We start from the raw sequence: 26,398 nt of genomic DNA, 5'->3' as shown, positions 1-26,398 counted from the left end.
TTCGGTAATGAAACCACATTTCTAAACACTATTTGAAAGTGGGCTCTAATTTGATTGTTTAGAGCATAGGCTTTATACAAATTGCATGTTTTAAGTAATTAGTCAAAGGTAAAGTAGAAATTCATAATAAAAACAAAAAAATTTACTAACAATAGTAGACAATGACATCACTGACATGGTGTGTGTGACATCACCCACAAGATACATTAACTGTTTTTTAACTACTAATATAATGCCTCTATTTTCTTATAAAAATATCCAGTCTAGCCATCTAAATGACCAAAAATACCCCTACTTGAAAAATTTGAGCTAGTGGGCTATTTCAGAATTTTTCATATATATATATATATATATATATATATAATGATTCTATGAGACCCTCTCACACCCATGTGTGTAAGGCCCCAAGGGATCACTATTAAATTTGGAATAGATCCTTAGAAAAGTTATCACATGAGTGTGGGATTTGACTCTTTTAGAGACCTATGCCAAATTTAATAGTGATATTTTGGGGTCCTACACACATGGGTGTGGGAGAGTCTCATAGGATCATTACTATATATATATATATATATATATATATATATATATATATATATATATATATATATATATATATATATATATAGTGGGGTTTCTATAAGGTTGCAACTTGCAACCTTAAACAATCTAATTAAGGCCTTAAAATTTTATTATGGCAAGTAATTTTGTTGTAAAAAATACTTAATATTATCTTAAAAATCTATTTTCATTCTTAATTAGAAAATTTTAAATTCCAAAAATAGTTAAAATCAAGTAGATCTAAAAATATATGAAAATCTTGAAAATGGACAGTCTAGATCATGTGTTGCAAGATGCACTATTTTTGGGACTCAAATTTTTTTTTTTCATATTCATGCATCTCGATGTCGAGATGATCGATTAGAGGGTTTTTTCAATGCAATGACACTTCTAAAAAACCATGTTTGTGGTATTTGTATGACTTCAAATTTTGTACACACACTCTCTTCATCTCAATAATCAATCCCCAAAAAAAAAAAACATTCAATTTGAACCCTAGATATGGTCAAAATGAGTTTCCTCCAAAAACGAATCTAGACCATTCATTTTGTGAATTTCAATATCTTAGCCTTTATAAATTCAAAATCATTTTTTTCCTTTTTTCACATTATTCATCTAACTATAATAAAACCATCCAAAAAAATTGGAAGTGAAAAAATCCTTCTAAGGCTTAGATCTAAGCATCTCACCAAAATGAACGGCCTATATTAATTAGGCAAAAAAAATACTTTCTAGGTTGTGTTTTCAATTTATTTTCCTTTTTTGTGATTGTTCATTAGAAAAAAAAAAAAGAGTTTATTTCAAAATTTGAATCAAACAAATGGCCATAAGATGGTTTTTTAAGGTTGTTGCATCATATTACTATACAACGGGTTGCATGAAATCATTACCTATATATATATAGGGTGCAGTTGGCATACGGATGCGTCTGTAGCTGTAGAGGTAATGTGCACCTTCAAATTTTATCATGGTATATAATTTTAATGTAAAATGTTATTAGGATTATCTCAAAATCTATTTTTATATCTAATTATAAATTTTAAATTTAAAAAATGGTTAAAATCAAGTAGATCTATAAACATATGAAAATCTTGAAAATGTGGATGGTGTAGATAATTTGTTGTAAAATGCACTATTTCTGATACTTAAAAATTTATTTTTCATGGTCATACAATGATCAATCATCAACATTAAAACTACCTTTTCCGATGGATGTTTGAGGTGCATCTGTAGTTCTACATTATAAGGTTGCATCCTTATATAAACGTTTTCCATATATATATGCATATATATATGTATATATATATGTATATATGTATATACATATGTATATATATATATATATATGTATATACATATATATATGTATATATATATATACATATATATATGTATATATATATATATATATATACATATATATATATATATATATACATATATATATATATATATATATATATATATATATATATATATATATATATATATATATATATATATATATATATATATATATATATCCACTACATAGGCTAGATTCAACCATTCCGAGTAATGAGTCAGAAAATCTATTATGTCTAGTGTCACGTAGACATACCAGGATAGAATTATTAAGTTCTAAATGTGTTAAAGGTTTAACTGCAATTTGTATTAAACCTATATGGAGATATTTATAATTTTTTGTTTTATGGACTTGTAATATTTTATTAGATAATAATTGGAAATCCTCTTGGTTACTTGTAACAGATAGAGTCTATTCTACTGTTTTGATAGCATATCACATTTTAAGATCAAAAGTACCTTTTTTATAAACATCAGCTATTGGAACCTTTGGTATGTTCCAATTTTGAATTTGGGCTTCTATATCATTTATGATAATTTCTTCTTTATTTTTAATTCTTAGAGTACTACTAGTTGAACTAATTGCTTTATCTGATAGATTCTTAATAAATTTTTCCATTATTAGGTTGCGGTTGAGTGTTATCTGGACAGTCCTCTGTGACTACCTCTTATGTCTCTTTCGACCTCAGCGGCTCTCCTGGCCTTAACGGTCTTTAGACTGGGTGTTTGAGCGTCTCTAACCTCAATGCTCAGACCAACTTTCTCTAATGGATTAATTTAATAAGTTTCCTTAGATACAGTAACTAGTGACAACTATTAATTCTCTAAACAGGGTGTGGCTCTGATACCAATTTATTTTAATTGTTTTCTTAATTATTCTGTATCTCTTACAGATCCAAATATCTTAAATGTTTTAAGTCTAAACTTGAAAACTCAAGGATTTGATATGATGTTAGGTTCCCAAAATATAGCCATTGTCTATCGTATTTATTACAAAGTAATGAATACGTTATGTCCTAATGTACTTCAAGTAGACACACGAGGACATACTATATTTTTCCAAACCAATATAGAAAAATCTAATACCATCATACCAAAAACAATATCCTGGTCAGACATTATCTTACCAGAATCATGGCCTATTCATAATGAAAATCAACCATCCCAAACATCTATACAAAATATTCCAGATAAGATTATAGAACATACAGATGGAAATATTGAAATCCAATTTACTAATAATAGAACTACTATTCCTACTGCCACAGTAGATTCTATATCTTTTCCTCAATTTTCTCCCAAAATTGAACCTTCAAGACAATCTGTTACCACCTATACCCATAGTCCACATCTAAGGACTCCTTCATCCACAAGTAGTACTCCTCGAAGGCTACAAATTGATGGATTGAGAAGAACACCAGATAATATTATTATTTCACATTATAAACAGGCTCAATAAGAACCTGAAGAATCTGATTTCCTTCAAGTCTTACAACTTGAAGAACAATTCGATAATCAATATATCGAAAATGACTATTTATCTGTTGAAAATACAGATATAAGAGAATGGTATCTTGATATGTTTGAACCAAAATTAATATCTTTATTTCATAAAAAATATAACAAATTCCGGAAACAAGGAAACAAAAGTACTTGTTTCTTCACATGGTTAAAAGACATTTTACACCAATACTCTATTCCTATACCAGAATTTCATCTTCAAACACTTGAATCTCAATATACTGTATTCAATACAACAGAAGGAAAACTGATTACTTCAATCCATCCTCTGGAGAAAAGCCTCAAAATCAAGGGAGCACCATCAAAATCTCCCACAGAAACTGACAATGAGGACTAAGAATCAACCTCTCAAAACCAAATGGTCCTTTATGAAACTATAGCTACTCTATATAAATTAATTAATGCAAATATGTCCCGTATTGAATTACTTTCCCATATAATTGAACAAAACAATTATACAAACATTTATCTTCAAACTCTTGGAAAACAAACGGTTAGAATTGAGAATTTGTTAATTCCCACACGACAAAATGAACCAAAGAAAATTCTCTTTAAACCTCCTCCTGAAATAAATAAAGACAAATTATTTATAGGAGATGATAATAAAACTCTCATGGATCAGTTAATATCCAAATTATCCAAATTAGAACTCAAAGAACCCAAGAGAACAATTATTGAAACAAGCCATGGAGCTAATTCAGAAGACAAAGGAAAAGTTAGAATTCTCGTCCATGAACGTAATAAGGCTCTTCAAGAAGAAGACCCTGAACCTCCAATTAAAAATACTCTGTCAAATATGCAAAAGGCATTCACAGAACATAATATTTCTTCAAACAATATTTATCGAATAAATTATAGCAAAAATTGGCAGCCAATAAATGCTAAACCATATTATAAGAGACCAATTCCTATTGATATACAATTAGAAGAAGATCTAGTTAGCCATACATCAACTTATACTGGTAGGACCATCAGTAATTGGAGTATTGATGGAATTTCAGATCACTAAATATTAGATACTATGCGACATATGACAATGTATGCATCAGCATGTAAAATGGCTGGCAGCCATGACCAGGAAATAGCAAAAACCATCGTATCTGGATTTACTGGTTGTCTTAGAGGATGGTGGGACTTCCACCTCAATGATCAAACAAAACAACAAATTCTAACAAATACTCAAAATTGGACAGCTAAGAATGAACATAACCAAGATGTCCTATACATTGAAAGTGATGTTGTTAATACTTTAATATATACCATCGCCCTACATTTTATAGGTAATACTGTTATCTTAGCAGCAAGATCTGCTGATCTTTTATCAAACCTTAGATGTCCTACAATATCCCATTATAAATGGTATAAAGACGTTTTCTTTTCTCGTTTACTTATACGAGAAGATAGTCATTTAGATCATTGGAAAGAAAAATTTGTAGCCGGCTTACCCTTTTTATTTACTGAAAAAATGAAAGAACGATTGAAAGGTAAGCATGGTGGTACAATCATCTATTCCCAATACACCATAGGAGAATTATCGACAGAAATATGTACGGAAGGATTAGCCCTATGCACAGATATGAAATTAAATAAACAAATCGATAAACAAAATATAAGTGGTAAAAAGGAATTAGGAGATTTCTGTGAACAGTTTGATTATCACATTGATAAAAATAAACCCCATGATTTACATAAATTCCACAAACGTAAACTTAAATTTAAATCTAAACAAAAGCAAGATAAACCTCCAAATGTTTCCAAAAAGAAAAAGAAATTTACAAAAAGATTTACTTCTAATATATCATCCCAAAAAAAGGATAAAAAATTACCTGTCTGTTATAAATGTGGAAAAGTTGGCCATTACAAAAGCCAATGTAAAGTCAAAAAGAAGATTGCTGCTGTAATCTTAGATGAACAAATAAGAAATAAAATATATGATATTATCCAAATCTACGATTCTCCGTCTAGTTCAGATTCAGATACTACTTGATCCAGTAGTAATACATCTTTTCTTGGTAATATCCATGATGAAGACCTTTATTGGTCAAATACATCTAATAGTTCCGAAAATGATGATAACATATGTAAATGCCCTATTCCTACTTCTAATATTCATACTTTGACAAAAGAAGATAATCTCATATTAGATTTAATAGAGAAAATTTCTGACCCTGATGAAAAACGAGAAGTAATTACCCAATTTATCAATCTTGCTAAAACAAAATCAAAACCTATTCCATTAATCAAACCTTCAGATGAATATATATTCTCTCATATCATGAAACGTATAAGTCAGCATGAAGCCTATAAAAAAGAACCAACCATTGCTGATCTTAAGCAAGAAGTAAATATTGTAAAAACAGAAGTTGCTCAATTAAAAAATCGAATACAAATTCTAGAACTCCAAAATGAAACTCTAGGAATAGATACTGATACAGATTCTATTGAATTTGATCACCTCATCAGAACATCTCATCCACAACATAGAGAAACATCAACAAGTAAATCTGTAAATGTTTTGAATAAAGTCATTACACAAAAATGGTTTATCTTAGTAATAATAGTCATAAGTGATGAATATGAATTTCAATCTTTAGCATTAGTAGATTCAGGGGCAGATCTCAACTGCCTAAATGAAGGACTAGTTCCTACAAAATATTTTGATAAAACAACCCAAATCCTGAATACTGCTGATGGAAGCAGATTATTTATCAAATACAAACTTTCAATTGCAAAAATCTGTAATGAAGGCCATTGCTTCCCAACTACTTTCATAATGGTCAAAGGACTCAGCCAAGCTGTAATCCTTGGAGTATATTTTCTCACACTTTTATATCCAATGAAAATTACTCAATCAGGAATTGAAACAAGTGTTGATGACACTCACATTAAATTCGATTTTCTTGACAAACCAAAAATCAAAGAAATCAATACAGTAAAAAATCATATTAAACAAAAAGAAAATTTTATAGGATCATTACAACTTGAAATCAAACATAAAGTTGTTACTGAAAAACTACAAACTAAAGATATAATACATAAAATACAACAACTAAAAAGTATTATTGAACAAGAAATATGTCATGAATTACCAACTGCTTTCTGGAACAGAAAACATCATATTGTTGGATTACCATATGAGCCCGATTTTAATGAAACAAAAATCCCAACAAAAGCTCGACCTATTCAAATGAATACTGAATTATTTCGAACATGTCATATGGAAATCAAAGATCGCCTTCAAAAGAAACTTATCCGTCCAAGCCTATCTTCATGGAGCTGCTCTGCCTTTTATGTTAATAAAAATGCTGAGCAAGAATGAGGAGTATCACGATTAGTCATCAATTATAAACCTCTCAATAAGGTCTTACAATGGATAAGATATCATATTCCTAACAAAAAATATTTATTGGATCAATTAGTACATGCTGTTATCTTTTCAAAATCAGGATTCTGGCAGATTCAGATAAAGGAAATAGACAAATACAAAACTGCTTTTAATGTTCTATTCGGACAATATGAATGGAATGTAATGCCTTTTGGTCTTAAAAATGCTCCATCTGAATTTCAGAAAATTATGAATGATGTCTTCAATCCTTATTATAAATTTATGATTGTATACATAGATGATGTACCAGTTTATTCTGATTATTTAGATCAACATTTCAAACATGTTCATACTTTTATCAATACTATCAAACATGCTGGTTTAGTTGTTTCTGCTAAAAAACTTAATTTGTTCCAAACCAAAATTCGATTTTTAAGACATAATATTAATCAAGGTACAATTATCCCCATTGATAGATCAATTTTATTTGTTGATAAATTTCCTGATAAAATTCTAGACAAAACTGAATTACAACGATTTCTAGGATGTCTTAATTACATTAGTAATTTCTATCAAAATCTTGCCATAGAAGCCAAACCTTTATATGATAGGTTAAAAAAGAATCCTCCACCATGGACTGAGTTCCATACTTTGGCTGTTCAACGGCTTAAGCAAAAAGCCAAAGAATTACCTTGCTTAACACTTCCCAATCCTACTGCATTTAAAATCATTGAATGCGATGCCTCTGACTTAGGTCTCGGCGGTATACTAAAACAAAGGTGTGATTCTACTGAGCAATTAATTCGCTTTACTTCTAAAGCATGGAATCCTACACAAAAGAATTATTCTACTATTAAAAAAGAATTACTTACCATTATACACTGTGTTACTAAGTTTCAAAGTGATATTTTGAATCAACATTTCTTGATACGTACTGATTATAAAGCTGCTAAAGACATTATGCAAAAGGATGTTCAAAATCTTGTTTCAAAACAGATATTTACCCATTGACAAACCATATTATCTGCTTTTGATTTTTATATTGAACATCTTCCCGGCTCTTCTAATTCCTTGCCTGACTTTCTTACCCATGAATTTTTGTAGGGGGGCCGTACATTACCACCACTACCTGAAGAAGACACTATTCCCTACGGTTTACCATACAATTATTCTTTCAAAATACTCATACAAATATGAATACATCTCAAAATCATAATCATAACAAACAACGAATGGACTTAGTACCTTATCCCATACCTGGGCCTCTTATGCCCAGCGCTTCTTTACCACTTACACCCATGTCACCTATGAGATCAACAAATGTGCCTGAACATTTTATCCAAACTCCTCCTCAAAGTACAACTCCTAGTCCGGCATTCACTCCAGCCGCATACCCAAATAGACAAACTCCCTCTGCTTCTAAATCAGTATATGTTGAAACCGCATTTCTGTCTGATATACCCATATGCGACAAGCATATCAATATTGACCCAAATAAATTAGCCCCCTTATATCTCACTAATCACTTGAACGCTACCAATGGAGCCAAGACTCGTGAATGGTACGAGGCTGTACTCATGGAAACTGGTTCAATATCCATCGTACATTTCTATCATGGTAATACTAAACTATATGCATATTCTAAGTTACAAATTAAAAAACTATTATCTTATGAAGATTGGGGTAATAACCCTATGCAAGGCAAAAAGTTAACCAATCCTAAATTCCAATACAAATATTATAAGTATGCTGAGTATATTGAGGCCTGGCATAAGGTCTTCGCATATCAAAATCCAAATAATACTCATTCTTGATATGTCCAGTTTAAATTCCCTATCTTGGAACGGTGCCCTAGCTGGTTCCGACATTGGTTCCTGATATGGGGATCACATACTCAAATATTACCAGATGAATTTCAAGCCTTTCAAGAAAAATTTGCCATTCATAATACATGTACTCCCCATGATGATTATCACTTATACTTTATGGCTATCTATCAAATCCCATGGATTCTAAAATGGGATTACACTCTTTTTTAAAATAATACCAATAATTTTGAATATGTCCCTCGCCTTGGTAAAACCATCAAAATCAAATGGTGGGATATTTACAATACTAAACCCTCTTCTTTGACACTCAAACGTATGCCTCCTCAAGTTGACATAATTCAAACCCAGGAAAATAATACTGTCAGCCTTCCCACATTTTCTGCATATCTTAAAAAAATGAGACTATCCCATCCAAATGCCACTCTTGAAGAACTCGAAGAAAATCTATTGCAGATCTTTGCCTCTTCAAATCCAGGACCGACTACATCAGAAGAAACAGTGCAATCAGGAAACCCTCTTCTCGAAGATTTTAGTCAAGATCCAAACGCATAACCCGACCCGATAGGCCCAAGTCGACAACGCCCATATCGGCATCCCTATAAAAGAACGATTCATTTTTCCCTCGATATGACTTCACCCAGCAAATGGTTCCCTTTGTCCCCTTCGCTCCAAAAGAAGATGCCACTCAACAGTCTAAAGCAGCCGAGACAAGACCCTTGCACGGTAATATCCCGATGTGACTAATTTGGAGTCACATCAGACCTCTTTTCCTGCCCACGTGTCTTCCACATGACCTCTTTTCCCTTCGCATGTACGCCACCGCCACCACAGTAAGATGCCCTGTCACCCTCACTGACGCACAACCGTCCACGTGTCCTCTCACTGACGCACAACCTTCACCAAACGCCAGCCATGTGTCTTGGATACGCAAGATCTACCCAACTAAAATGTCTAGCTTTTATCTTAAAAACGTAAAGAGAGCAGAGTTATAAATTATTAATTGTTGTAAAATCGGAACATATTACAAGAAAACACATATGAGAATTAAAGCAGAAATCCAAGATATATCAAGAATAATCCAAGACGTATGAGTGAGATTGTGAAGTTTAAAAGTAAATACAAATTTCAACTGCATCATATATTAGGAAAGAAACAGTCTAACTTGATGTTTGCATATACATAAACTGGCAAAGTATTTCCACTCGGAAGGATAGTAAGAAGGTAGAGAGGAAATATTACAGTCACACATTTATGAAAGTATAAAGAGGTTACCGACTATGATGTACAGACGGTTGAAGAGAATAAACCTACTATCTACAGAAAATAGAAAAGCAAAGGAGAAGAGGAGAGAAGAGAGATGAGAAAGTAATATGAGACATTATGCTTGCTATTGATGCTTCCTGAGTAGTCCCTGCGAAGCCTGTTCTTTCCAGAGGTGAGAAGGAGTATTTATAGGCAAAAGGAGAGGCTCAGTGCCTTCGTTTTGAAGGAAAAGATGTGGCTGAGGAAAGTGCTGTATCGAAGACGGTAGCTGAGGTGAGACACTTGGCTGGGAGAGATGTCGTGGTGTAGAGGGTAACTCGAAGTGGGACACGTGGCTGGCGTTTGGTGAAGGTTGTGCGTCGGTGAGGGGACACATGGACGGTTGTGCGTCGGTGAGGGTGACAAGGCATCTTACTGTGGTGGCGGTGGTGTATGTGCGAAGGGAAAAGAGGTCATGTGGAAGACACGTGGGCAGGAAAAGAGGTCTGATGTGACTCCAAATTAGTCACATCAGGATATTACTGTGCAAGGGTCTTGTCTCGGCCGCTTTAGAATGTGCAGTGGCATCTTCTTTTGGAGCGAAGGGGACAAAGGGAACCATTTGCTGGGTGAAATCATATCGAGGGAAAAGGGAATCTGTCTTTTATAGGGATGTCGATATGGTCGTTGTCGACTTGGGCCTATCGGGTCGGGTTATGCGTTTGGATCTTGACTAAAATCTTGGAGAAGAGGGTTTCCTGATTACACTGTTTCTTCTGATGTAATTGGTCCTGGATTTGAAGAGGCAAAGATCTGCAATAGATCTTCTTTGAGTTCTTCGAGAGTGGCATTTGGATGGGATAGTCTCATTTTTTTAAGATATGCAAGAAATGTGGGAAGGCTGACAGTATTATTTTCCTGGGTTTGAATTATGTCAACTTGAGGAGGCATACGTTTGAGTGTCAAAGAAGAGGGTTTAGTACTGTAAATATCTCACCATTTGATTTTGATGGTTTTACCAAGGCGAGGGACATATTCAAAATTATTGGTATTATTTTCAGAAAGAGTGTAATCCCATTTTAGAATCCATGGGATTTGATAGATGGCCATAAAGTATAGGTGATAATCATCATGGGGAGTACATTTATTATGAATGGCAAATTTTTCTTGAAAGGCTTGAAATTCATCTGGTAATATTTGAGTATGTGATCCCCATATCAGGAACCAATGTCGGAACCAGCTAGGGAACCGTTCCAAGATAGGGAATTTAAACTGGACATATCAAGAATGAGTATTATTTGGATTTTGATAAGCAAAGACCTTATGCTAAGCCTCAATATACTTAGCATACTTATAGTATTTGTATTGGAATTCAGGATTGGCTAACTTTTTGACTTGCATAGGGTTATTACCCCAATCTTCATAAGATAATAGTTTTTTAATTTGTAACTTAGAATATGCATATAGTTTAGTATCACCTTGATAGAAATGTACGATGGATACTAAACCAGTTTCCATGAGTACAGCCTCGTACCATTCACGAGTCTTGGCTCCATTGGTAGAGTTCAAGTGATTAGTGAGATATAAGGGGGCTAATTTGTTTGATATGCTTGTCGCATATGGGTATATCAGCTAGAAAAGCGGTTTCAACATATACTGACTTAGAAGCAGAGGGAGTTTGTCTATTTGGCTATGCGGCTGAAGTGAATGTCGGACTAGGAGTTGGACTTTGAGGAGGAGTTTGGATAAAAAGTTCAGGCACATTTGTTGATCTCATAGGTGACATGGGTGTAAGTGGTAAAGAAGCGCTGGGCATAAGAGGCCCAGGTATGGGATAAGGTACTAAGTCCATTCGTTGCTTGATATGATTAGGACTTTGAGATGTATTCATATTTGTATGAGTATTTTGAAAGAATATCTATATATATATATATATATATATATATATATATATATATATATATATAGAGAGAGAGAGAGAGAGAGAGAGAACAATTGTTTCAGGTGGGTTAGACTGCATTTGTACAATATGCGGTCCAAAGTTATAAAGTTGGTCCATCTAAAATCAATCGTAACTAACGGTCCAAATGTTTTCTTAATATAATTATTATTTTGAGTTTTCAATTTTTTTTTTTTTCATTATCTCCGTGTTAAGATTATATATTCTCCTACAATTAGGATCAAATTGTATTTAAAAAATAAATTAATTGTCAAGCCCGCATTGGTACATGTGCTGGCCTGATATATATATATATATATATATATAGGAAGATGCTAGGGTGAGCCTATGGGCTCATGGAGCAGTGTAAGCCCAATAGCCCGGATTGAATATGGGTCGATCTGACGATCAAGACTGTATATCGGCAATATAATTTTAATATTTTTTATATAAATCCAAATAGCATGAAAATTTGAGAATCAAATCTTCCCATCAAGGCGCACATAATAAAAATATTAAAAAACTAATTCACATAAAATACCAAAATACCCCCAAAACTTTTTAGGGGTATTTTGGTCAGTTTAATTTATATGAATTATTTTTTTGATATTTTTATTAGATTCAATTATTCTTTAAGAATAGACCCTCCAAATTTCACGTAATTTGGATTTATTGAAAAAAATTAAAATTGAATTACGAAATACAATTGTGATCATTGAATCGATCTAGATTCAATCTGGGCTGTTAAGCTTACACTGTTCCATGAGCTCATGGGCTGAAAGGAGCTTTTCCCATATATATATATATATATATATATATATATATATATATATATATATATATATATATATATATATATATATATATATATATATATATATATATACATATATGTATATATATATATGTATATATATATGGGAAAAGTTTATATTGAGTGGAGGCTCTAAATCAAATTTGAACCTACCTCAAAAAGTTCACTAGAAGAGGTTGTTTTGATGCCCAAATATCTTCAAATTGATCATCTCGACATCAAGATGCATGATCATGAGAAAAAAAATGGATTTCAAGTTTTGAAAGTAGTGTATTTTGTAACGCATTTTTAGACCGTCAATCTTCAAGATTTTCAAGTTTTCATAGATCTGTTGATCTACACTATTTTTGAAGCTTTGAAATTTATAAATAAATATAAAAATATATTTTAAGGCTATCACAAATATTTCCAACAGTAAAACCACATTTCTCAACACCATTTGAAGGTAGGCTTTGATTTGATTGTTTAGAGCCTAGGCTCTATACAAACCGCACCCAACATAAATAGGAATGAAAAAATTAATTATTTATCTATTAAGTTATTATCTATTTTCAAAAAAAATTAAGATCACAAAGTGGTCATATTTCAGATCTCAAGGATCTAAAATTAAACATTCTTTGAGTCTAGTTATTTTTTTTATTTTAGAAATTAAAAATCCAAAATTTATGTAAAAAACAACGTGGTCATATTTTGCATCTTGAGGATCTAATCCAAAGTTCCGAAATTTATGTAAAAGATTTGGATCTTTAAAAATCCAAAACAAAAATGTTGTATAATATTGTATAGAATTGAGAAAGTTGTTGCGTCATCCACTCTCAATATTTCATGAGATTTGATCCTATAGGACTCTCTCCCACCCATGTGTTGGACCCTAAAGGATCACCATTAAATTTGGTTCGGATCTATAGAAAAGTCAAATCCCACACCCATGTGACAACTTTTCTAGAGATCCGTGCCAACTTTAATGGTGATCCTTTGGGGTCCTACATATATGTGTGGGGGAGGGTCCTATAGGATCGTTATTCATATTTCATATATTCAAAATCTGAAACTTTGGATTTTCAATCTGAAACTAGGAAAAACCTAAATTTCAAATTTCTTGATTTTGAATTCCAAAAAACATAAATTAATTAAGAGTATGTATAATTTCAAATTTTGTATATCCCAAATATTGGCAATTTAGTTATTTTAAAATTTGCAAAAACAAGTACGCATGCTATAACATATTAAATAATATAAATTATACAGGATAAGCGGGTAATATTATCTTTTTAAAATCTTTATATATGGTGCCACCTTTATATAAAGCATATATGACCCTTCATCTCGCCATCCGATTTGGGTAAACGATCGGTATGGCTTGAGTTACTATCACAAGTTGGCTTTTGAGCATGAGACCTTGATCCATTAGGTCATAGTATTCATTTTTTTATTGTATAAATTATTTTGCAACTTAATTTGGGGTATGCACACATATAATAGGGGCATGTGTGATAACAATAACAAAAAAGAAGTTCTAACAATGGAAAAGAATACCTTTGAAAGTTGTAGGGGCTTTTATTTATGGGATTGTTTACAAAGAGACTATTTATCTTTTGTACATGGAAGTCACAATCATTCTTGTCCTTAAAATTTCAAAATATGTGGTTTTAAGAGTGTCATTCAATGGACATAAGTTCCCAAAAAAAAAAAAACGATTGTCTACAGACTATTTAGTTTTTGTACATAGATAACAAAATCATTCCTACTAAAAAATATCAAATTGGATGGCTTGATGTGAGTCACGAAGTCCGATGAACGCATTTCTACATTTGTATCCCCCTAGGTACAAAGAATCCAGTATAAAGATGGACACATACGAGTAGTCCATTCAAACCAATAGTTGAAATTAAAGGTCCGCGTAAAATTACTTTTTTTAGTTTTTAAAATTTATTTATTTTTTCAAATTCTTGATCTGTATGCTAGAAATTATATAGCTTTAAAAATTGGGTCCAAAATTCCATCTAAATATAGATTTTTAAGAGGGGACTCATTTCTACATTGACTTGCAGAAACCATCTCAAAAATAAAAAATAAAAAATAAAAAAATAAATTATCCTTTGAAAGGGAACTCCCCCATGGGAAACTAGCTATTTCCTATTTCGCACAAAACTAGCTCCCCCATGGGAAACTAGCTATTTCCTATTTCGCTCAAAAGAAAAGAACGCCGCGATTGCTCCTCCAAATATGACATTTAAAAAGTTCGAGTGCAAAACACGAAGTAATAAGGCCAGCACTAAAGAAAAATCCCGATTTCTACCCCCACAAAAGCCCAAATGGTACCTATTTTTTTTCTTTTTTTTATTGTTTTTCGACGAAATGAATGTCGCATCATTTTAAAATTGGGATAGTATTATACCATGAGACAATTTATTTTTTATATAACGTGATCACAGTTCTTTACAACTATTTGATGCAAAATTTGATAGCTTGGATGTATCATAAAATTCGAATTTTTTTTTTGAAGTTTTAGCTTGTTCAATAGAATTATTGCAACCACCCAATTTTGTATCCAATGGTCAATATTGACCACCATGTATAAAAGGTAAATGATCTCATTATATACTTTCTTTTTAAAATTTTGAAGTGCAAAACTAGGTTATATAAAATGAACCAAAACTACATCTTAGGGCTGGCAATGGGCCGCATAGCTCAGCCTAGCCAGGTTGCACAACCCTAAGAAACTAGAGCCTGGGCCACAAATGGGGCTTGAGGCTGGGCCGCCATGGTCCTAGGGCCGCTCCCTTTCAATTCGTCCTGCTCTTTTTTGTTGTTTTATTTTATTTTTTCCTTCTTGGGTTGTATTTGGCTCGGTCCGGCCTTGGGCTAAGGCCTCTTCAGCCCAATCAAGCCCAAGCCAGGCTTGGGCTAGCCTTGTAGGAACTAGAGGCAAGGCTAGCTTAGCCCAAGCCTGGTTTGTTTCCAGCCTTAGCGCACTTTAACCCCTTTTTGGCCATTTGTGGCTGAAGGACATATCGGAAGGAGAGGGCGGGCTCAACGGAAAGCCCAGCCTTAGGGAAGCATAACAAGCACTAGCTTGGCCTAAAATGCCAAGGAATTCACCGGATTTTAGTGCCAAAAGCCAGCATCAATAGTGTCATCGCCGCCCTTTGTTCTTCATATCCGTTTCCAAAATAATCTCTGGCCCCCAAAAAATTCCTTTAAGTAAGAGTCCTTCATCAATGGTCGTAAATAACTGATTTTTTCCATCTTTTCGACGTAGGTTATATAGGAGCAAGTCAGAAAGATTAAGAAATAGAACTATCCGATTTGATTCGTTCTCAATAGCCATGAGATGATTATCTTAGGGTGATCTTTTAGCCGACAAATGCTCCTATTACAGAATAGTCACCGAAAGATGAGAACCAACTATGTAGCATCTATATCGATAATTCAAGTACTATATATGTCCATTAGAAGTATCCTTCGTAGGATGTAGAAACTACCTATAATAACAAGCTTTAAAAATGGATCTGTTTATTATAAAGAGAATAATTATTTCTTACTGTGCTTCACCTTTATTTTTATGTGAAATCACAATCAACTTTTCTTTTGGTAAAAACTATGTCTTGGCCTGTGTGGGATAGGTTTCTCTTCTGCATTATTAGGAATTGTATTTCTAAGGCTAACAGTAGGCCGGGCCGAGCATGCCGTAGCCCGAACAAGCTTGGGCTGGAGAGGCTCTGGCCCATGCCCAACCCTAGCCTTGCTGGGGTGGGTCGTCCCTATCATGCGCCTAGGCCAGGTTTGGCCCTCCAGCTGATGTGGCCCTCATGCGACACATGGCACTATCCTAGGGTTGGCCCTTGGGTCATGGTGACCGAGCCCTTGGGCCACATATGTGACTAGGCCCTAATTTTTTAAGGCCAGACTGACCAGGCCGAGCCACCTGGCCCAATGCCAACCCTACGTGTTGGGGTTTCCACCTCCTTGGAACAGCCAATTTTAAGCACATTACACTTCTAAGGCATATTCTTTATTTAATTTAAGCTATGGTACTCTTTAGTAATTCTATTTTGGTAACTATCAGCACTCTGGTAATTATGCGGTCTTTTCTTCTCTTATTGCGAGAGTGAGAGGTCCAATAAGTAAACGTAATGAAATCTCGCCGCTTTTTAATGAGAGCATTTGCTTTTGGTAACCTTTAATTGCTTTCTCTTATGTATCGGTTTATTATGAAATACCTGTCTTTAATTTTTTAATTTCTATCACCCCTATATTTGATACCGCTAGTCTCTCTTCTAAAAATAAGTCATTAGAGAGATCGCACATTATAAGACCTTTTGTTTCTTGTACAAAAAGGTCATAACCATGGGTGTGGTTTGCATAGGGTTAGAACATTGAACAATCAAATTAAGGTATACCTCCAAAATTTGTCATGAGATTCAATTTTGATATCGAAAGTTTTAGGGAAGTTAGAGAATCTAATGTTTATCTCTGATTATAAATTTTTAAACTTAAAAAATGGTTCAAATCAAGCAGATCTATAAACACAAGAAAATCTTGAAAATGGACGGTCGAGATTATGTATTGCAAGATGTATTATTTTTAAGACTTGAAATCTCTTTTCTCCATACTTATACATCTCAATGTCAGGTTCTAGAGATTACATTCCCCAAATTTGGAGCCCCAAATATACTCAAAGAGCAAACTCACAAAGAAGTAGCAAATGTTTTAGTGTGAGGCTCAAAAAAATCAAATTAAAGCGCACCTCAAAAATTCATTAAAAAAGATTGTTTCGATGCTGAAAAACCCTCAATTCGATCATCTCAACCTCAAGATGTATGAACATGAGAAAAAAAAATTTTACACTATTAAAAACAGTGCATCTTCTAGTGTATTATTTAGACCGTCAATTTTCAAGATTTTCAAGAGTTCATAGATATGCTTGATCTATGTTATTTATTCACTTTAAATTTTATTATTAGAGATAAAACTAAATTTTCAAGCCATCATAATAATTTCAAATATTAAAAAAATATATTTCCGCACTATTTAAAGATGCGCCCTATGATTTCAAATATTAAAACAATATATTTCAGCACTATTTAAAGGTGCGGCCTATTTTAATTGTCTAGGGCCTCGGCCTTGTACAAACCACACCCTTTCATATTTGTTCGCATTTCATTGTCATTTATCATGAAAAGAATATGCCTTAATGCTCAGAAGATGACGTGACCATAATGCCCTACATTAGTCTACTGCTTAATGCGGTTGGCTAAATGTTATTTCAGCTTAATGCGGTTGGATAAGTGTTATTTCAGGAAATTAAATGCAAATTATGTTGAGAGGAGACATCCGTGAACCACCGCCCTTTTCACGGGTTATCCCTGCCCATTTTAATTACCAATAATTGGTAAAATGTTCAATGATTATCGAAACTTAACCATGAAATTGGCTGGAGCAACAAAAACTGGGTAAATCAGTAAAGCACAATTAAGATGTTACAAAATCACGTGGTGGTCCAGAGAGTCCATTAAACTTATGGGGAGGTTTCTATACTTCCCCTCCACCATAAAAGATCTATGTTTTCCTTACCATCTAGCCGTAAAATATTGATCAAGAGAACCACTCACCTTTTGATCTTAGATCCGACATCTCAAAGTATTTTATTTTTAATTTTTTATACAAAGTGTATGAATATGAAATTCTGTACGTGTCATCTTTTCATTGGAACGCACTTATAAAAAATATTAAAAATAATTTTCGGTAAAGTATAATAACTAAAATACCCGTTGAAGCTTTTAAGGATATTTTGATCATTTTATTTCATTGGAAATATTGTTTTTATATTTTTCGTTACTGCGAGTTTAATAGAGGATTAGATATACAAAATTTAGTGTCAAAATAATTTATAGAAAAAAATTAAAAATAAAATAGTGGAGAGACGTGACATTGTGATTGGGACAATCTTAGCCCTCAATTCAGAATGGACAGTTGGATAAGGGGAAGTATATAAATTTTATGTTATAGGGGAAGCAATGAAAGCTTGTCCTAAACTCATGCCAGTACGTTTTAGCAGTGGCCAGCACTTTTTTTTTTTTTTTTTGTTAATTTTCTTTATTTTTCTTCATTTATTTTTTGGCCCAACTTATCCCAGCCCAATACTTTGGGTAGGGTTGTTAATGAACCGGTCCGGGCCACCATAGAATCACTTCTTATCAGGCCAGCCCGGAAAAAGCCTGAGTACTTTGCCCAACGGGCCAACTTGAGTCATAAGCCCGTATGCATCTCGGGCCGGCCCAATAAGGCCAGGGCCAGTTAGAATGTCTCTCTTTTTTTTTTAATCTTCACTCTTCAAGCATTTCTTTTTTTTTTTTAGTAGTAGGCAAAAAAATAAATAAAATAGATACTTGCTAAAATATTTTTTGAAAAAATTAAACTCATTCTCTCTCTAGAAACCAAATTTATCTTTGTCTCTCTCTTGAAACCCAATGTCTCTTATCTCTCTAAAAACCCATTTTTTCTTTAGAAATCCAATCTCTCTCTCTAAAACGAATTTTATATCTGTAAAAACCCAATATTTCTCTCTCTCTCTCTCTCTCTCTCTCTCTCCAGAAAACCAATATCTATCGGGTAATGATTTCATGCAATCGTTGTATAGTAATATGATGCAACAATTTTAAAAAACTATCTTATGCCCATTTGTTTGATCCAAATTTTAAAATATACAGTCTTTTTATTCTAATAAATAATCACAAAAAAAGAGAAACTTGGAAACACAACTTAAAAAGTATTTTTTTAGCCCAATTAACATAGGCCGTTCATTTTGGTGACATGCTTAGATCCAAGCCTTAGAAGCATTTTTTCGTTTCCAAATGTTTGGATGGCTTTATTATCATTAGATGAATAATGTTAAAGAAGAAAAAATGATTTTGAGTTCATAAATGCAAAGATATTGAAATTCATAAAATAAATGGTCAAGATTTGTTTTTGGAGGGGCTCATTTTGACCATATCTAGAGTTCAAATTGAACTTTTATTTTTTGAGGATTGATTATTGAGATGAAGAGAGTGTGTGTGCAAAAGTTGGGGTCATATAAATACTACAAACATGGTTTTCTAGAAGTGCCATTACATTATACTATGATACAACTGTTGCATTCGATCATTACTCATATCAATTTCTCTCTAAAAACCCAATCTATCTCTAAAACCCAATATCTCTCTCTACATATAAAAATCCAATATCTCATTTTCTCCTTAAAAACCCAATGTCTCTCTAAAAATCGAATATCTTTCTTTCTCTAAAACACAATCTCTATTTCTACCTCTAAAAACCCATTTTCTCTCTCTAGAAACCCACCCAATCTCTCTTTTTCTCTCTAAAACTCATTCTCCCTCTAGAAACCTCTGTCTAAAAACCCACAAAAAGTTTCTAAAATATATTTTAGCATATTTTTTTTTTTTTTTTTTTGGGGCTTACTACAAATAAGAAAAACTTGAAGAGTGAGATATCATTATTAGTAATAATAATAATAATAATAATAATAATAATAATAATAATAATAATAATAATAATAATATGCTTCTTAATTGGCCGGGCCGGGTCAGGCCCAGCCAAAGCCCGACAAAAGTCCTTAATGGGCTTCGGGCGGTCCAGGCATGAACAACGAATTTCATGGTCAGACAGGGCAGGCTTTTCGTGTATATTTTCGGGCTGGGCCTGAGCATTTCTTGAGCCTTACCGGGCTTCCGGGATGGCCCGTTGGCAGCCCTAACTATGGGGATAAGGGTCTGGCCAGGGCCAATGCTAGCCTGTTGCCACCCTTGTCGATAAACATAACAAAATGGTTTCACTTTATTATTGGGTTAATTATCAGTTCCAAAATACCAGTGAGTTTCTTCCAGTATAGGAAAAGTTGGCCGGTTTAAATTCTAACCGCCTGGTTTCCGGTTTCGACTAGGTTTTGTGAACTGGCTGGGTATTTAAAAAAAATTCAAAAAAGATTATTTAAAATCTCAAAAAATAAAAGGTTATTGTTTGTAATTCATTTTGTTAATGTTTATCATTTTCGCAAAGATTGGAAATTATTTTGGCCATTAAAATTTAGTTTTACATTTTTGTATCTTTTTTAGAAAATTTTAAAAATACCTTTGTGTACGAATAGATTTTTTAAAATCCATTTTTTTTACTAATGTTCAGCTCATTTTGATGTGCTTTATTTAGTCATGCTTTAAATATACTTTTCACATTTTATTAGATTTTATGTTTGTATTTTTTTTCACCCTTTTTTGACTGCCCGGTTAGGTCAGTTGGACCGGCCAGTTTATTGGTTAGTACTTAGTAACCGCTTCTGGCTCATGTCCGACTAACAATTCCGATTCGATTTTTCTTAAACTGGTTTTGACATAAATTTTTATTTCATTTATGGACATGATTTGTTGCAAGTCTCCATCAATGATTATTGTTTTATATATTCACGGACATTTGAGCAACACCAATCCTTATCAAAGCATTAAACTTGCGTTTCGATTTTGGACAATTGTGATAGTAATGCAATTTGGCGGTATACCAATTAAGGGCTTTTTTTATTGATTGTAATTTCGGGCCCAAGGGCGATTAAGTCTATATTACAATTGGGGCTCTTAGTTGAAAAAAAAGCTCTTTGTTAATTCGTCTTTTCTTCTTTTTATCCATCAACACCTCCACTATTACCACCACCACAATCTTGTTGCCATTGCCACCACCACTAATTTTCATGAATTGCAATCTAAATCAAAACAATCAGAAACCCTAGATAGCAAACATGACTCACCAAATTACACTACAGTTATTAGTCTATCGTAATATAAACGGTGTGGTTCGTATAAGGCTCAGGCCTTGGGTGTGGTTTGTCTAAGGCTCAGGCCTTAAACAATCAAAGCAAGAAGCGCCTTCAAATAATGTCAAAAGATGTTCTAGTTGAAAATTTTTATGATGGCCTAAAAATTTATTTTCATTTCCAATTATAAAATTTAAAGTTTCAAAAATAGTGTAGATCAAACAGATCTACACATTCGAAAATTTTAAAAACTGACGGTCCAAAAAATGCATTACAAGATGCCCTATTTCTAAGATTTAAAATTCATTTTTTTTCACGTCCATACATCTTAAGGTTGAAAAGATCGATTTGAAGATTTTTTGGCATTGAAACAAAAATCTTTTAATGAATTTTGGAGGTGTGCATTTATTTGATGCTTTAAAGCCGCACCCTCATATAAAAGTTTTCCTAATCTAAAATAAAACTTGAAACAACATATCATGCACGCAAATATGAATTTTTTTTTTTTTGAGTAAGTGGTGTTAGTGGTGAGAATGGACATCACACCATGATGACTAAGGTGTGGGGGTGCTACCACCACAACCCCAGCTCCTTCGAATGCAATTTGAAATTTGACATTGAAAAGGACCTGAAGGTTTCCAAGGGTTGTATGTGTGTAACGCCCAACACACCACTGTTTTAGAAATCTCAAATCATCCGATTAGCTTAGAACCTATGGGTTATCGGTCTAAATCAAAGTTCCCCTCTATCCATTGGTTCCCGCCAGTTGTTTAGAACCCGGATCGGTGTGATGGATCGTTCGTCCACACATCTGTGTCTGATTGTTGGATTAAAAATCTAGATCAGGTCTAGTTCGGTTTGAATTGGTGATTTTGAAAAATATTTAAAATTAGGGATTATAAGGAGATGATTTAGAGAGGACTTAATAAAACATCGGAAAAGCTTAAAAAAAGGGGACAGAAAAGGGTTGGGGTTGTTCTTTCAGGAGAGCTCAGTTGGTGTAGTTGTGATGTGGTTTAGGTAGAAATTGGGCTAGGACCCATACCATCCTAAATCAGATTAGTCCGGACCGATTCCATCCGGATCGATGACTCCAATTGGAATTTGAAAAGCTCTTGGCTTTAAACCATTATTTTTGACCTTCCCTGTACACAAAGAAGAAAAAAGTTTATGTAAGGATGCTACCTTACAATGTAGAACTACAAATGCCGTTAAAAAATCCATCGGAAAAGTTTTAATGTTGAAAAACCTTTTGATTGATCATATCGACATCGAGATGTATGACTACGAAAAATAAAAAGATTTTAAGTATTAGAAATACTGCATTTTACAACATATTATCTACACCGTCCATTGTCAAGATTTTCATATGTTTATAGATGTACTTCATTTTAACCATTTTTTAAATTTAAAATTTTATAATTAGATATAAAAATAGATTTTGAGATAATCTTGAAAACATTTCACATCAAAATTATATACCATGATAAAATTTGACATCAAAATTATATACCATGATAAAATTTGAAATTTGTAGGTGCATCTTACCACTGTACCTACAGATGCATCCGTATGCAAACCGCACGCCGAAACAAAAGACCTCAGGTGGCTTGGGCAGTTCAGCTCCAACTGTAGGTGAGCGGTTCAACACACCAATTTGGTTTCTAAAACGCTAGCAAAATAAGTCCAAATTTCGGGCTCCATCTTAAATCTCTAAAGAAGAAAACCCAAATTTGGAATGGAAAAATCAAAATATATTTGGACCAAAATTGGCCCTTTATTGCTTCCAATTGTCCTGAATTAATTTCATCTTTTCTAATTCGGGGCATTAACTATCATTATCGAATTCAAAATACAAAATACACATACATCACAAAACTATAATCCAAATTTTACATGGGACGAGAAAGAGGCCAAGTTGTAAATGAGGAGAGTTGCTCCTTATTTGTTGGTCGATGAATAATTGAAGATTCCTTTGGTTACTCACTAATAAAAAAAAAAGAGTAACATATTTATTTTATAATCTTATAAATGGGCAATTGCGTCAGATAGATAATGAGATAAAAAATAAATTAAAATTGGATAGTTGACAACCCCAAACAGTAGCATCGCCGCAGCAGATGCGAGAGCATCAGCTACCATGTTTACCTTGTAGAAGACGCCATGGGGCTGGTTCGACAATTATCATCCATAATCACCATGGAGAACGATTACATACGATAGATACAATGGGGGCAGAGAGAGACCAACTGGTATGCGTGGTTTGAATAGAGAGAAAAGAGCAATGGTGATGAGAGAGAGAGACTCACTTCTAGGAGAAGCAGTTATGATCCCCACATGACCACTCCTCACTCATTCCACTCTCCCAAATCTCCATAAAAGCCCGGAGTATCAAACAATGCTGCTCCGGAGCATTCAAACTTATCAAGGCATCCACCACCTCTTTCATCCCCTCTATCCCAAGAACCCCTTTCTCCACCATCATCTCCACCATCGATCTCTTGAAATCACGCACAGGATCCTCTGAAACCCTAACCACCGCCTCCGCCCTCCTGAAACTTGCCCGAGAACCACATTTCTCTTCCGGAAAACTGCCCGGCCAAGCAGCAACGCTACGCTCAAGCTCCTCGAGCTCCTTGAGAAGACCCGAGAAACTGGTCGTTGTCTCGCTCCGAAAATCATTGGAGCTAACTGAGGTATCGCCGGAAAAATGAGAGCAATTGTCCGGGAAACTGGTTTTCCCGGTGGGTGGTTTTGATTTTCCGGCTAGTTGGGCCCTCTTCACGGCGACGCTCTTTGAACTTCGGCAACCGCAGCCTAGAGAGACGGCGAAAGAGCTCTTCTTCACCGACATTGGAATAAGCAGCACTGCTCTGCCTCGCTTTCTCTCTACTTCTACTCCCTCTTCTTTCTCTCTCTATATACTCCCGCTGTTACATGCACCCTCTTCTCCTTTATTTCCCCCCCTCTCTCTCTCTCTCTCCCTCTCTAATTCTCAGTATTTCCTGCTTTTGTTTTGGCTCTTCCATGTGTTTGTTTCCTTATAAGCCAGTGTTTATTCGTACTTGTTTTATGTGGAACCGTTTGTTTCTTGAACGGATGGGTGTGATCTGTGATTAGGGGTGGTGGAGGGCCGGCATGTGTATCGCAGGATAGGAGAATGACGTGTATGCGTTGTTAGCCTGTATTTTTAAGATTGTTGTTTGGTGAAATTACGGGGTTACCCTTGGTGTCATTTTTTGTAATATTAGTGTGGCCATTTACGGTAAGGGTCAGAAAAGGGCCTTTGACTAACCCTGGCCGCGAATATTATTGTTATTTCTTTCCGATTGGTATTCTATCCATTAATTCTCAAGGCTCAAAGGTTGATCTTGAACGTGTATGTCTCTCTTTAGGGGTGGAATTGGGTCGGGATGACACGTGGAACTGTGTGTCGGCTCGACTTGGGTCTGGTACGCGGCTGGTCAGGTCCAAACCCAAATGAATTGGGTTCGACCGAGGTCAGGTCTAGGTCCCAATTTGGGTCTGGCATAGACACTATAAGGTTAGATTTAGGTCAATCCTAGCATAAAAATATATATAATACATATTTAAAAAATGTATAAAATATATGCTACATAATATAAAATAAATTTTTTTGAATTTTTTTAATTTATTGACCTAGATCCAAATCCAAATGACTTGAACGTGACTCGAATTCACTTCAATTGATCCCTAAAATCGCAATGATTCTTCCAGCATTTTTATTTTTCTTTAGCTATTTTTATTGTATCCGTATGACTATCAAACTCACAAATCACACCATTCATACCAGAGGGATCGAGCGGTATCGGATCCGTAGTCTGATTTCTTTTGAAAATCACTGAATACTAAAACCGTGAAGTTTATTATGTGAAAACCGTGAAATCGAACAGGAACGGTTAACCGGACATGGGCTTGGAAGCGGTTTAACCAGTAAACCGGCCTATTCAACTTATTTAATCGGGCAAGTCCCGAGCGGTCAAAAAAGTATTGAAAAAAAAATACAAAAAAGATCTACTAAAATATGAAAAGCATGTAGAAAATGATTAAAACATAACACATTCAAATGAAGTTGAAAATTAATGAAAAAAAATTGATTTTAACTCATTTTATATTATCTAAGGGCTATTTTTAATTTTTTTAAAAAAAGATGGAAAAATATAAAAGCGAGTATTAATGATCAAAATAATTTTTAATCTTTATCACAAATTTAAAAATGTATTACAAATCAAATTCTTTATTTTTTAGAATTTATCTGTATTTTTTTTAATGTTTTTTTAAAATACTAGTTGATCACCCTAACTACCCAAAACCAGAACCGGCCACAGACTGGTTCCGATCTAACCGGATGGTTAGTGGTTAGATCGGACGATTTTGCGAGACAATGGTGTATCCAGTTGCATGATTTAAATGTATGATGTAGCAAACATCCTAGGTCTACACTTGTATTGATTTTGTAGCTTGAAAAATAATGAAGATCTGATGGTCAGTGGAGAATTAGATTTAATAGTTTGAAGAAAAATTAAGACTTATGTTGTTTTTTAGATTCAAAATTCCTTTTTTGTTCATGGTAAAAATGATTGACCTTGGATCCAAAACCATCTCTAATTGGAAGCTAACACTACGTATGTTTGGTACACCTGAAAACACTTTTCACGAAATATTTTTTTTTTTTTTGCTTTTTTGGGTGAATCAGAGAGGATGTTGGGCCCTACCTGTTTTATTAAAAACGTTACAAGGAAAAACCTTTTACAACTCTTGAAAAGGGAACATTGACAACCTTAGATTAAAGAAAAAGCAAAAGGAAATCTGAGAGCCGAGAATGCCACGCTATTGCTGAAAAAGCAAAAGGAAAGGAAATTCGGATACCGCCTCTTTAGCCAAAGAGTCAACAATCATATTATTTCGATAAGTATGTTGGATTTACCAACATTAAAAAACTTTCTCATGTGATTAAGTGTAGGAGTAGTTTTAAATCAACTGGCTGTCTCTTTATGTG

General features: G+C 33.8%; 1 long non-coding RNA gene across 1 annotated transcript; it reads right to left on the bottom strand.

Moving 5' to 3' along the window:
- Positions 1-20,818: 20,818 nt before the first annotated feature.
- On the bottom strand, positions 20,819-24,396 carry LOC18439016 (uncharacterized). The gene is made up of 2 exons (XR_016041728.1): positions 23,527-24,396; positions 20,819-22,523 (listed from the first exon to the last, which is right to left on the bottom strand). It is a non-coding gene; the product is annotated as an uncharacterized LOC18439016 (long non-coding RNA).
- Between the last annotated feature and the right edge of the window lie 2,002 nt (positions 24,397-26,398).

The sequence above is a fragment of the Amborella trichopoda genome, chromosome 9, assembly GCF_054954075.1.
Source record: "Amborella trichopoda isolate Santa Cruz 75 chromosome 9, AtrichopodaSantaCruz75HAP2 v2.0, whole genome shotgun sequence".
In the NCBI taxonomy this organism is placed as follows: domain Eukaryota; kingdom Viridiplantae; phylum Streptophyta; class Magnoliopsida; order Amborellales; family Amborellaceae; genus Amborella; species Amborella trichopoda.
This window is presented reverse-complemented; position numbering and strand designations above follow the sequence as displayed.